The following is a 12681-nucleotide window of genomic DNA, read 5'->3' on the forward strand; positions in this document are numbered from 1 at the left end:
TGCTGGGCCAGTAATCAAGTAGCCTGAATACTCACCATTGACACTGGGGAAGAATGTGCACCTGGAATACAAAAGATACACTCAGTATTTCCAGATGCAGACCTCTCTACATCAAGTACAATTTCCCTTAAGAGCACACAGGGAACACAATCAGCCTGGGGTCTGGATGTCTCTATGTCTTTCTCCCTCCATGTCCCCAATAAGACTCCCCACTTGTACAGCTGTAGGGTTAGGTCCTCAGCCGAGCATCCAAGCCACGTCCTTCAGCACTCTCTCTGTGAACTCAGTTCTTTGTGCCCCTGCTCAAGAAGCTGACACACCCTCTCTAAGATTTAATTTTCACACACACACACACACACACACACACACACACACACACACACACACACACAAACACCTGGGAAAGGCTGGCACAGATTACCTGCTCTACCACCTTGCCCAGACTAAGGTGATTTCACAGCCATCAGTCAGTTACTATAAGGTTCATAAAGTACTCTCAAAGGTTAGATACTTTCTACAAGGACCAGACACAATAACAGTTTTAAATATATTTAATAATAAAAGAACATGAAATATTGAATATATATTTACAGTATACCACAGCATTCAGATCACAGGAAATATTGAAAAGAACATTGATGGACAGACACAAATAAAGAAAAACAATATCTTAACTAAGCTTAACTATATTCCCGACTAATCTAAAAGAATTCATGTTCCCTAGTAAGTTACTTACTAGCACAAAGCAAAATGTTGTGGGTGAGGGTCTTTCTAGTCAGGTTCCCCAAAACAAACTACTCAATATTCTAAGATTTCTGTTTGTAATATCTAAAATATAATTTCCAAGAGGTCTGGCAGAATGACCTAATCTGGTCACCTAACTCTAGGTTCTCACAATATTTCCCTTTGAAGCTGAGGCAGGAATTTAGCGTAGACAGCCACAATACGCATCTAAATGTTTATGGCAGTGTCTGGGGCTTCCCCACTTTTTACTGAGCAAATGAACAAAGTTTTTTTCCGGATCTAGTATCTCCAGCCCTATTCAACACTGTGGGGTGCCATTTTAATGGTTTAATAGCTCATTTACATTTCCCTTATTTTTCCTTAAAGCAAGCTAGCTAGTTAACTTTTACTGTCCCAGTATCCTCTATTACTCCATATACATTCAATTCAGTTACAATAATACACATACATTTCATTTCAGAAAGGTGCACTGCTTATACATTTTAACACAAGCAAACCTCACAAATACATTTTCAGTACAAGCATCTGTACAAATCAATTTAATATACAAATGACATACAGTTAAATACATTTGTAACACAAGCATCTTGTATGAATCAGTTTGATATTCAAAGGACATATCAGTTTTTACAAAACTCCAGCTGGCTATGCTGGCACTTGCCCATATCATCACTCAGGTATTTATAAAGTTGGATTTAAAGGGGTTTTTTTTGCCCTCTGAGCAACACAGCCACCACAGAGTTCTTCCAGGTTGCTGATACTACCATTCCTTATGAATTATTGTTAAACAAACCCTTACAGATCATTATCACCTTTTCTTTCTTGAATTTCAAACTGCCACAGGAATACCATATGTTTTTGGAGACTTCCATATTGATTTATTATACGTCACAGTTTTTCTTTCAACCTCTCCAATCTTAGCTACTAATTCTTGAGCTTTATCTTCTTCTAACCTTGACTTATTTAAGTCTTCCGCAAGTATTTTCATCTGTATCTTTACTTGATTTACACATTCTTCTACTCTATATAGAACTTCACATAATACCTCACTGTTTTCTAGTTATTCTTCTAGTCATAGGCTCCATAATTTTGGCAACATCCCCTTTCAATTTTCTGTTGCGTAAGTAATTTTGCTAGTAGTATCTTTTTAAGTGTTCATATAAAAAGTTCTTGACTAACAGCAACTTTTTCTAAACTCGTGTATATTATCCAAATATTCATTTATTTTCCCATTAGAACTCAACAGTCATTTTTCTTCTTGTTCTGTAAGATTCCCCTTCATCTGTAATACTTTAACCTTTGATAATCCCAGTAAATAATTCCTATTATTTCTTTCCCACATTTGATTCTCTCATTTCTACCATCATTTATAAATTCCAGTTTCATTTTAGCCCAGTCCTCAGCTGTTACTTCTGAAGAAATTTGCATCTTCCCTAACAATTTTTGAATTGTTTCCACAATTCAGTCCTTAAATTTCTGTTTTTAATCAGTAAGTAGGAAAGTGCCAGTATCTAATTTTTACTAGATTACCCTGCATATTTATTGGTGCATGGCTTGAAATAGTTATTGGATATGTTTCACAACTTTCTGTTAAATACCCATGCTCCTGTGAGATATAGTTTCTGTACAGTCTATCCCGGTAGTTATATTTTCTCCGTAGCTTAGGGTATTTTTACATGAAATTTTAGTATCTGTAGTGTGAAAGATTCCTGCTTATATTTAAGATACTCAAGATTTTTTAAATAAAATCAGTAATGTAAGGTGGAAATATTATATGTTTTGGTTGGTTATGGATGTTAAGGGCCCAACATATAACAGCAGCATGGGGTGGAAGCTCTTTATTATTTTTTTGGGAGATGACTCCAGGTCTAATTTTGTTATAGATTTGTTAGTGTTTTGTCTTAAGAATAATTTTTTCATGTTCAATTCTGAATTGTATCATCAAATTCAGGAACAGCTATGTGGCTTCTTTTACCCCCATGTATGCTAAAATTACTATGCCTCTTTTTGAGTTTTATACCCTCATACTTTTTTAAAAAAAATCAAGTACTGAAGTATTTTCACTAAATAGATGATTTGATTTTTATTTGTTATGGGGGATATGTATGCTGCTAATGATTTTTTGAAGAAATTCAAGAAAAAAGGTTTAGTTTTAAATTTGAAGGAATACAATTGGGTAGCCATATTTCTTTACTTGATTTGGATTTAGTTGGTGTGAATAATGGAACTAGTTTGACTATGGCACATAGGAAGGGCGGTAAAGGAAATGTTTTTTTTTTTTTTTTTTTTTTTACCTAGGTGTAGTTGTCACCCTCCATATTTAATTTCAGCTCCACCTTATGGGGAATTTCTTAGGATAGGTTGTGTAATCAGGAGCAGAGTTTTCTTTTAGAGACTCTCTTAACACAGCTAGAATGTTCATTCTGGTCTATATTATATAATCGAACTTTTGAAACTTTGAATCCCATATGACTGACAACATATGATCGAAGTTCAAAAGTTCAAATATATAATAAAAAAAAAAACAAAAAAAATTACCTTAATGTGCAGGCAGGGGGGTAGCACCCATGCACCACCACACACCCCCCCTACTTAAATATACCAACTCCGAGATCACACTTCAGTGCAGGAAAGGGAAATTCTCCCATTCTACACTGAACGGCACCATTATACTTAACCTTCGAACACTTGAAATGTCAATCATATGGTGTCGACTATATGACATTAGACATTTCAAGCGTTCGTGGTTTTAATAGGAACCCATTCATTAGTAGAGGTTATAAAGAAGAAAATATTTTAGAGGCCCTGGAAAAAGTTTTTTATAAACGTGAGGTTAGAAATGAAGATAGGATAGTTTATAAACAAGATTTGCAGATGAATAATGATGTTGTTTTTTACATATGGCAAGGGGGCCTATTATGAAGCTTTTTATAAAATATATTTTGTCACTAGATATAATATATTAAGTGAGCAACATATGGATTTGTTAAAGTATTATTGGCCTATCTTGTTTAAAGACAAGGTGCTGTTTAGCTACAACTATCAAACTTCACTATTGCTCTAGGTTAAAGCAACTTGTGCATCAATTTAAATATTCTATATTATGTATTTTAAAAGACTTTTTATAGAAATCATTTAATTTATTCTATGTGGAACATCTGCTCTTAAAAACACTTGCCATTTTAGTTCCACCATTTCTAAAAAAAAATTATTAAACTGATCTATGAAACTACTTGTATTAACTTTTTGTAACAGTAAAAAAATAAAATTAATGGAATTGCTCACAGCACATGCTGTGTCTTGCCGAAGCATTATTTAAGTCTTTGTTTTTAATTGCTCTAAGATGTTTTCTCATATGACATCCTAGGGCCCTGTGGTTTTGCCTACATAAAACTTAAAACAAGAACTGCAAATGGCTAGGTATACTAAACCTGTACTTTTACAGTTGTATCTATCGTTTGGTTCAAACAGATATTTACAATGCTTGAAGAAAAACATGCTTTCTGGATAGATGAATCTAGATAAAGTCCACCCCCTACAAGGATACATACCTTGTTGTCTTTTACTACAACCATTAACTAGTTTATTCCTTTGTTCTAATTGCCTTTTTAAATTGGATTTTTTATGAGCAAATGTTGGCTTAAAGCCTATTGTTTCACTCAAGTCTTTGTACCCTAAGATAATTTTCCAGTTGTTTTCAATAATTTTCTTAAGTTCATCCCCTTCCAAGCACATAGGTATTGGAAATGCTAGATGTTTTTTTGTTATCTTTCTTATTCATTAAATGTTGACCTGATTTGGGGGTAAACCCCAACAAGAGACTAGGCAGAAATTTAACTTCTCTCTGATTAATAACTTCTGTGGCTATTTTCCTAAGTTTGATTTCAGGATAACCTCTCTGGATGAACATGCTAACTAAACTGTCTACCTCTTTCAAAAGACCTCTTTAGTGTTAGTAATATGATTGAGTCTGATCACCTGGCCCCTAAAAATGTTGAACTTCATAAAAGTAGCATGGGAGCTAGTGAAATGCACATAATTATTACTAAAATGCTTTTTCCTATAGATATTACTACTAAAAGTTTTATTAGCAAAATCACAATTAAGCTCACTGTCAAGGAAGCTAACCCTAGTGCCTGTGCTACTAACCTCAAAATTTAATCATCTAACACTGTCATTCATTTGTTTAATAAACTCATCACATATCTAAAGTTAAACAGTTTTGATGTAATAATTCAGGCAGGGTCAAATCAACTCAAGACAGTGAACTAATTAATTAAATGCAACAGTCAAACTTCACTATTACTCTATGTTAAAGGAACTTATACATCAGTTAAAATATTCTGTATTTTGTACTTTAAAATACTTTTTATAGAAATTGTTTCATTTATTCCATGTGGAACGTCTGTATTATATGAATTTTCTCTATAATGAATCTTTGTCTAAATACTAGGCTAAATACTAACTTTTTTTACAGCGACAAAATTTTTTTTAAATCCAAGTTTCGTGGGAAGTACAGCAATTCCATAACATTTACACTACTGATACCCCCTTAGTTAAATATGCTTACTGTATGATCAGACAAAAGTACAGATAGGGAAGGCATAATACTGTGAAAGCATTCCTATTGCAACACACACAAAAAAAATTATACATACCTTTGCACTGTCATGCTTTAGAATACATTTTTTAAAAGGCACAGAGAATTGTCTTTAAACAGAATGTTTGTCAGTAAAACAAGTCAAGGCTTGCTCCTATATATAGTGTGCATATATATAATATATATATATATATATATATATATATATATATATATATATATATATATATATATATGTGAGTGTGTGTACATATATATATATATATATATATATATATATATATATATATGTGTGTGTGTGTGTGTGTGTGTTAGCAATGCATGTACATGTGGCTGTGCATTCTTTGCAAATGAAGTCCTAGCAGATGTGCTGTTCACTTGCTCACCACTAATAAGTAAAAAGGACAGTTGGTACCAACTAATTATTAAGCAGTGAGCCCTCTGTGACTTTGCAAAGCAGAGACTATTGTAATTTGTGTCAGTCACTCAACACTTTGTTATAAAAACATGTTAATAAATTAGATGGTGGTGTTTCTTCTTGATTGCATGACTTTGTAGAAGGAATATGTTCATACAGGGTGATGTAGAGAGCACAGCCCCTTGTTTTTTCGTGTTTTGATTTTTTTTTCACTTTTGGTGAATTCTATTAAAACAATGTCTGATTTAAGTGTTCAGCACTAGAAATGTGCTATAAATAGTGTATCCTTACAATGGCATTTTCAGAAGGTATGTGGTACTGCTGACTGTTTTTTTTCCCCTCTACACAGCAAATTTGTGACAGAAGTAAAAGATTTTATGGGATTGTCGCACCAGATTCAATTTTTGAGGCATATTTTAAGCTTCTGTTTCCTCATGATCATCACAATCAAGAGGCCCATTTCCCTTTTCTCACACCTACAACCAGGTATGTAGCAGAAACACATTATGTAATTTGACAGTGATCTTTTAATTAACAAGTTAAATGCAACCCATTTTAATATTATCTGTCATGCTTGCACTGATTTATGCTGATTTTCTGGAGTCCCTATTTGGATGCTACTGTGCCACAGGGTGCACTTCAGTGGCGCTTGTGTTAGTAACTGCTGATTGTGGGGCTGCACTGTAATACTGTTGAACTCAGACCAGGACGATATTCAACAGGCCCATTCTTAATTTCTGAAGGAATTGACAATACATTCGAGACAGAACATTCAGTGTTTAACATTTTGCCTTCATTCGAGGTCCTAGTTTGACAAGTTGTTTCAGATGGTGGTTTTTGTTTTTTAATGAATTCTGCAATTCCTTGTAAATCACATTAATGTTTTAGAATCTTCTTTTATATTAGTGATGTGGTAGTCCCTTGCAGACTGTCTTCTTCAAACCTGAGAGTTCCTTATCTGTCTACCTATATGTCTGTCTATATTGATTTAGATAGATATACGTACACACACTAAGTTAATAGTCATATAACTATTCACCTTTTGTAAAGATGGAGCATATAAACATAAGATGTCTTTACAGGCATGTTAGTTAAAAATATGGGATTATGGTCAGGTTGCTAATCATAATCAAATTGTTAATCTGTTTAAGCAATAGATTCAAGAAATTTATCTTGAGAACATTATTAAATGTAGGAACATTGTGTAGAAACACAACTTATTTTACAGCTTTAAAAGCTGCCAAATACTTAGCACAGCCATATAAATGGCAGACAGCTTTAAAACATTGTACACTTTGTTTTGCTGCAGTTATGTTGTTTGTGTGGTAGCATGAACTTTGTTAGAACTTTTAGAACTGTCTGCAGGTTTCTGAAGCAATTATGCAATGGCTTCATTCTTTATGTTGGCACAAGCTTCATTAATGACAAGGTCCTATGGTATGAACCTTGCTGTAACAAACTTGGTATAGCGAGGCTTTTTTGTAGGAACCTCAGTATAACAAGGTTATCTTTCTTAATTAAATAGTGAAATCAGCACACTGCTTGTTTACATTATATTATATTATCAGCTTTACTGTAGATGATGAAGTAATTTGTTCTGATCTGCTTTTTGATGTTTTATTTTCTATCATTTACTCATTTGCCACTATACTTGGAACCCCTTAAAATATGGGCATCAACCATGACTGTGCGTACAGTATAAACATTCTAGGCAAACAAAACAAGTTATTTTTCAGATGTGCAGACATGTGCTTTTTTGTAGTTTCAGTGCTACTTCATCTCAAATAAATTTAAAATTATGAACTTTGTTTCATTATGTCTATATGGGAGTACACTGCTGCAGTCATTACACTTGGGTTATCCTGCCGTCAGGCGGTCCCACAGTCGGCCAGAGTTCCAAATTCTTGGTCCGGCATCGGTTGCTGTCGCCTCCTCCCTGACATCAGTGACGCCATTTTCTTCAGTCTTTCCTGCCGCACGGTGCCCGAAGCAGAAGCAGTTCGCAAGTGCCGGTTGGCCGACAACAGAGATTTTCATTCCAAATCCAGAACCAAAGTCTTCTAAAAAAGCTAAGTAGCCCATTGGGGAAACTTTTTCAGATGTCAGTAAAAGTTAATAACTGTATTTCTTGTGGGAAGCAAATGCCTCATAAGGATTTCCACTCCTATTGTATTCCATGTGTAGGCCCTGACCACTACGTCACTGGTTGTCTGTTTTGTGCTAGGTTTAACAAGTGCACTATTAAATGTCGGTTTGATTTTGCCTGACATTATTTTGGTAGAAAATTCAATTACACCATGCCGTCGGAAATTCCGATGACCGCAATGCATAAAAAGTGCAAGGACAAGGACAGTCATCCGAGGCCCAAAACTGACGACGAGGCCTCTTCTAGGCCGATCACCGGTTCTCCAGTTTTCAGCGAGGCACCTACGCAGCCCCTGATGACCGCTTCCACAAAACCAGACTCCCACGTGGAGCTGGCTGGGCCTTCGGATGCACTAGGTCTTCAGATTACCAATCCTAAACCTACAGAGAGAACCGAAGTAGATGAGCAATCCACAGCTGCAGAGGGTGTTTTCAGACCTACCCAGTTAACCATTAAACCCTCTGCTAAGTCTAAGCCCCCCTTAAAAGCAAAGAAACAGACACAACTCTCTCCAGAACAGGCTTCCATGCCTAAGAAAAAAATGCTAAAAATGGCCGAGGACCTAATCACCCTGATCAGGGGGTCCCATCCCCCTCCTGATAAAAGGCCCAGACAGGATGCAGACTATGAATCTTCTGACCACATGTCCATTTCCTCAGACTCTTCCTCAGACCTAGGATATTCTTTACCCCCTTATGAGGATTCTGATGCTGAGGAATCAATTCCATCACCCTCTCCGCCTGAGGATTACTCCTTTGGGGAGACCTTACATACCATTAGGGAGCATTTCCATTGGGAAGGCCAGGATTACTCAGAATCCAAAAAAAGGCTCAGAGACTTCCTTTTATTGCCTCAACACAGACCCCTTGACATTGTGGATGATGTGTACACTGAATCCAGTTTGAACCCTGACTCCTTACCCCCAGCCCCAGTTAAACCTGATATATATTACCGAGTCTCTGACTCTCACAAATTTCTGTATAAAAGCCCTGTTGCTGACCCTGAAACCATTTCTCAGGGACCCAAAGGGATTAAGGCCTCATCAGCAAAAAACCCAGTTTCCTCTGACAGAAATTCTAGAGCATTAGGCAGATGGGGAAAGAAGGTATATACGTCTGCAACTTTAGCAATGAGAGCCATGAATTGCCAGTTTCACATGCTAAAATATCAACAATTTTTGATGTCTCAGTTGAAACAAAGGATGCTTCCAGATTCAGATCCTCCTAACTTAAAAGAAATGCAGGATTTATTGCATGCAGCTGAACAAGTGGAAAAACATACTTTGCAATGTGGGTTTGATTCCTTAGAGGCCTCCTGTAGAGCAGCAGTTACAAGCTCTGTCATTAGAAGGCATGCTTGGTTAAAAGAACATACATTACCAGATCACGTTAAGGTCAAATTATTGGATGCACCTTTACAGCGGGATGTGCTGTTTGGAGTTAAGGCAGAGGAGGTATTAAAGAAGATGGAGGATAAGGCAAAATCTATGCAAATGGTGAAAGATTTCTTACAGGTTCAGCCTCCTCGTTTTAGCAGAAATTGGCCAACAAAGAATTGGTCCTTTCCAGTCACAGATAGACCTCAAAGGGGCAGATACAGACGTCCAAGAGGTAGAGGTCAGACACAAGGCCCTTACAGGCCTCGACATTGGGGCACACCAGGCCAGAAAGAAGGGGAAGACAGGCCTCAACCTTATAAAAAACAGCCTCAATGACTTTCCACTGCAGCTGCCAAACAGCTCTCTCTTGGCAGCTCCCTTAGGAGGAAAACTGGCACTTTTCTATCACAACAGGCATTGCATCATCAAATAAAAATGGGTTCTCAACATTGTATCTCAAGGTTACAGGTTCCATTTTCACACCCTGCCAAGGCTAAAAGGAATGCCAAATCTGCCACCAAATCAATGGGCAGAGGCTCAAAAACAAATTACAGCACCCATGGACATGAGAGCTATTCAAAAGGTACCACCACAGGAACAAGGACAAGGATTTTACTCAAGACTGTTTCTGGTTCCCAGAAAGGACAAAGCCTGGAGACCCATTCTGGACCTTTCTACACTAAACACTTACCTGGATGTTCCGAAATTCAAGATGTTGACACTACAGCAGCTTCTTCCCATGCTGGACAAGAAAGCTTGGCTCGTGACTTTGGACCTCAGAGGCATAACTGCATGTCCCAATCAGACAAAACTGCAGAAGATACCTCAGATTTCTAGCTGGTTCAATGCACTTTCAATTATTTGCACTGCCCTTTGGCTTATCTACTGTACCCAGGGTCTTCACAAAGTGCCTGGCATGAGTAATTGCATTTTGCAGGCAAAAAGGAATTCAAATTTATCCATACCTGGACAACTGCCTGATTCAAGCAGAGAGCAAGGACATTCTACTAAAGCATCTGGCATACATAAAAAAGTTATTAAGTTGCCTGGGGACACAGTAAACAAAAAGAAATCAAACTAGTGCCCTCACAACAGGTAATATTCCTGGGTGCCAGCTTGAACACAATGGCCCAGATGGCTTATCTCACGCTAGACAGTCAAGGACAACTGACTCAATATTTTCAATTAATGGCAACAAAGACCCAACTCCCTGCAAGAAAAATTCTGCAGGCCTTGGGCTACATGGCATCTTGCATACTACTAATTCCATATGCCAGACTGCATATGAGGAAACTACAATGGTACCTAAAGAGCATATGGTCTCAACACTGTCAAAGTTTGGAAACAGTTATACCACTAATTCCTTGCCTACAACAGGAGTTTCGATGGGCATGAGCTTGTCACCTCAACAAGGGACAGCCTCCCAAACATTCCTCAGATACTTTAATACTTAACTGAGATGCTGGACAAGGGTCTCTCTTTTTCATCCATCAAGATCCACGCCTCAGTTCTCTCTGCTCATTACAACACGGATCCACCAATTATTTCTAATCCTTTGCTCAAACAATACCTCAGAGGGGCTAAAAACATAAGACCGCCCCGTAGAGCACCTACACCAACTTGGGACCTCAACTTTGTTTTGGAAAATTAACTTTACCTCCTTTTGAGCCAGCTAGCACAGCAAAATTAAAATACATCTCTTGGAAAACTGTTCTGCTACTCGCAATAACATCAGCATGAAGAGTTTCAGAATTACAGGCACTAATGGCAGTGGAACTTTTCCTCATCTTCCACAGGGTGTCTTTAAGAAAGAACCCTACATTTATGCCAAAGGTGGTATCAAGTGTGGCTCTAAACCAAACTATTCACTTGCCAACTTTTTATCCAAAACCACAGAACAAAGGGGAGAGACTACTACATTCTTTGGACATTCACAGACAGTTACACTTCTACTTGGACAAAACCAAAGCTTTCAGAAAATCTGAGCAATTATTGGTAGCATATGCTGCAGGAGCACAGGGAAAAGCCATTTCAAAGCAGACTATTTCAAAATGGATAGGACACTGTATACGTTTCTGCTATACCCACTATAGGAAACCTGTACCTAGCAGCATCAGATCTCACTCCACCAGGGCAACAGCCACTTCAACTGCCTACCTCAGAGGAGTACCTACCAAGGATATTTTGGAAGCAGCAACATGGAGTTCTGTGCATACCTTCACCAAACATTACCATTTGCCTTTATACTCCAAATCCAGAGCTGGCTTCACCACTGCTGTACTGCAGGGCCTTATAGCCACCCCTAATGCCTTATAGATCCAGCCTCCCTACCTCAGCTTTGGGATTCCACCCAAGTGTAATGACTGCAGCAGTGTAACACGATGAACATAGTACAGTTTTGTACCTACCATAAATGTAGATGTTCGAGTGTAAACACTGCTGCAGTCCAGGTTACCCTCCCTCCTTCCCCTCTTACTTTATGGTACTTACCTAGGGCATCTACCCTTTATTACCTATGGGGAGTATTTTCAGGTAACTTAAAATGGTTGTTTGCTTTTCTTTTGTATTTTTACTAGCAATTTGAATTGCCTACCTATTTGGAGGCACCTCACATCTGGGACAAGAAAACTGAAGAAAATGGCGTTGGCTGCGTCTTGTAATACCCCTGTCGCACTGACGTCAGGGAGGAGGTGACAGCAACTGACACAGGACCAAGACTTTGGAACTCTGTCTGACTGCGGGACTGCCTGACAGCAAAACCCAAGTATAATGACTGCAGCAGTGTTTACACTCGAACATCTACATTTATGCTAGGTACAAAACTGTACTTTAGGCCAGATACTGTAGCCCATGTACTGCTGTACATGCTGAGCTGTCTGACTGCCACAGGTATACATTCTGTATCCATCTGATTGCCACATATACATACATATTCTGTATCCATCTGATTGCCACAGGTATGCATTCTGTATCCATATTCCTCCCCATGTGATGCAGGTTGCAGCTCAAAGAATATTGGACAGGGCCACCCTTAACACCAAAGTAAAACACAAAGATGTTTACTTTCCACACCAGAAACCATGCACTGTCAGTGTATGTGGTAAAGTGCCACCTTCATGTGCAGTCCATGCAGTGAAGTACCAATAACCATGAAGAACCTCATGCTGTCCAGGTTAAGAGCATGTTCCAACTCTTTATTAGTAAAACAACAAGTTAAGCACTTTCAGCCCCTCAAGGACTTCATCAGAACCTGGTGCCATATAAAATTACATGACTTGTATACAGCCTAAAACAAACATCACCCAGTCACATTAAATCCTCATGTCATTTCCTTAACCCATGAGTGTCCACCTTATGTTACAATCACTGGAAAACAAAGTCATTGTCTGAAGCAA

The 12681-nt window shown here is 37.8% G+C and overlaps 1 protein-coding gene across 1 annotated transcript in view; it reads left to right on the top strand.

Moving 5' to 3' along the window:
* The first annotated feature begins 6110 nt into the window (after window positions 1–6110).
* ANO9 (anoctamin 9) overlaps window positions 6111–12681 on the top strand; it is a 567237-nt gene continuing 560666 nt past the window's right edge. The window contains exon 1 of the mRNA XM_044082760.1: window positions 6111–6248. The gene's annotated coding sequence lies outside the window, so the exon portion shown is untranslated. The remainder of the gene's footprint in view (window positions 6249–12681) is intronic.

The sequence above is a fragment of the Protopterus annectens genome, chromosome 9.part0, assembly GCF_019279795.1.
Source record: "Protopterus annectens isolate FY-2018-M chromosome 9.part0, PAN1.0, whole genome shotgun sequence".
Lineage (NCBI taxonomy): Eukaryota > Metazoa > Chordata > Ceratodontiformes > Protopteridae > Protopterus > Protopterus annectens.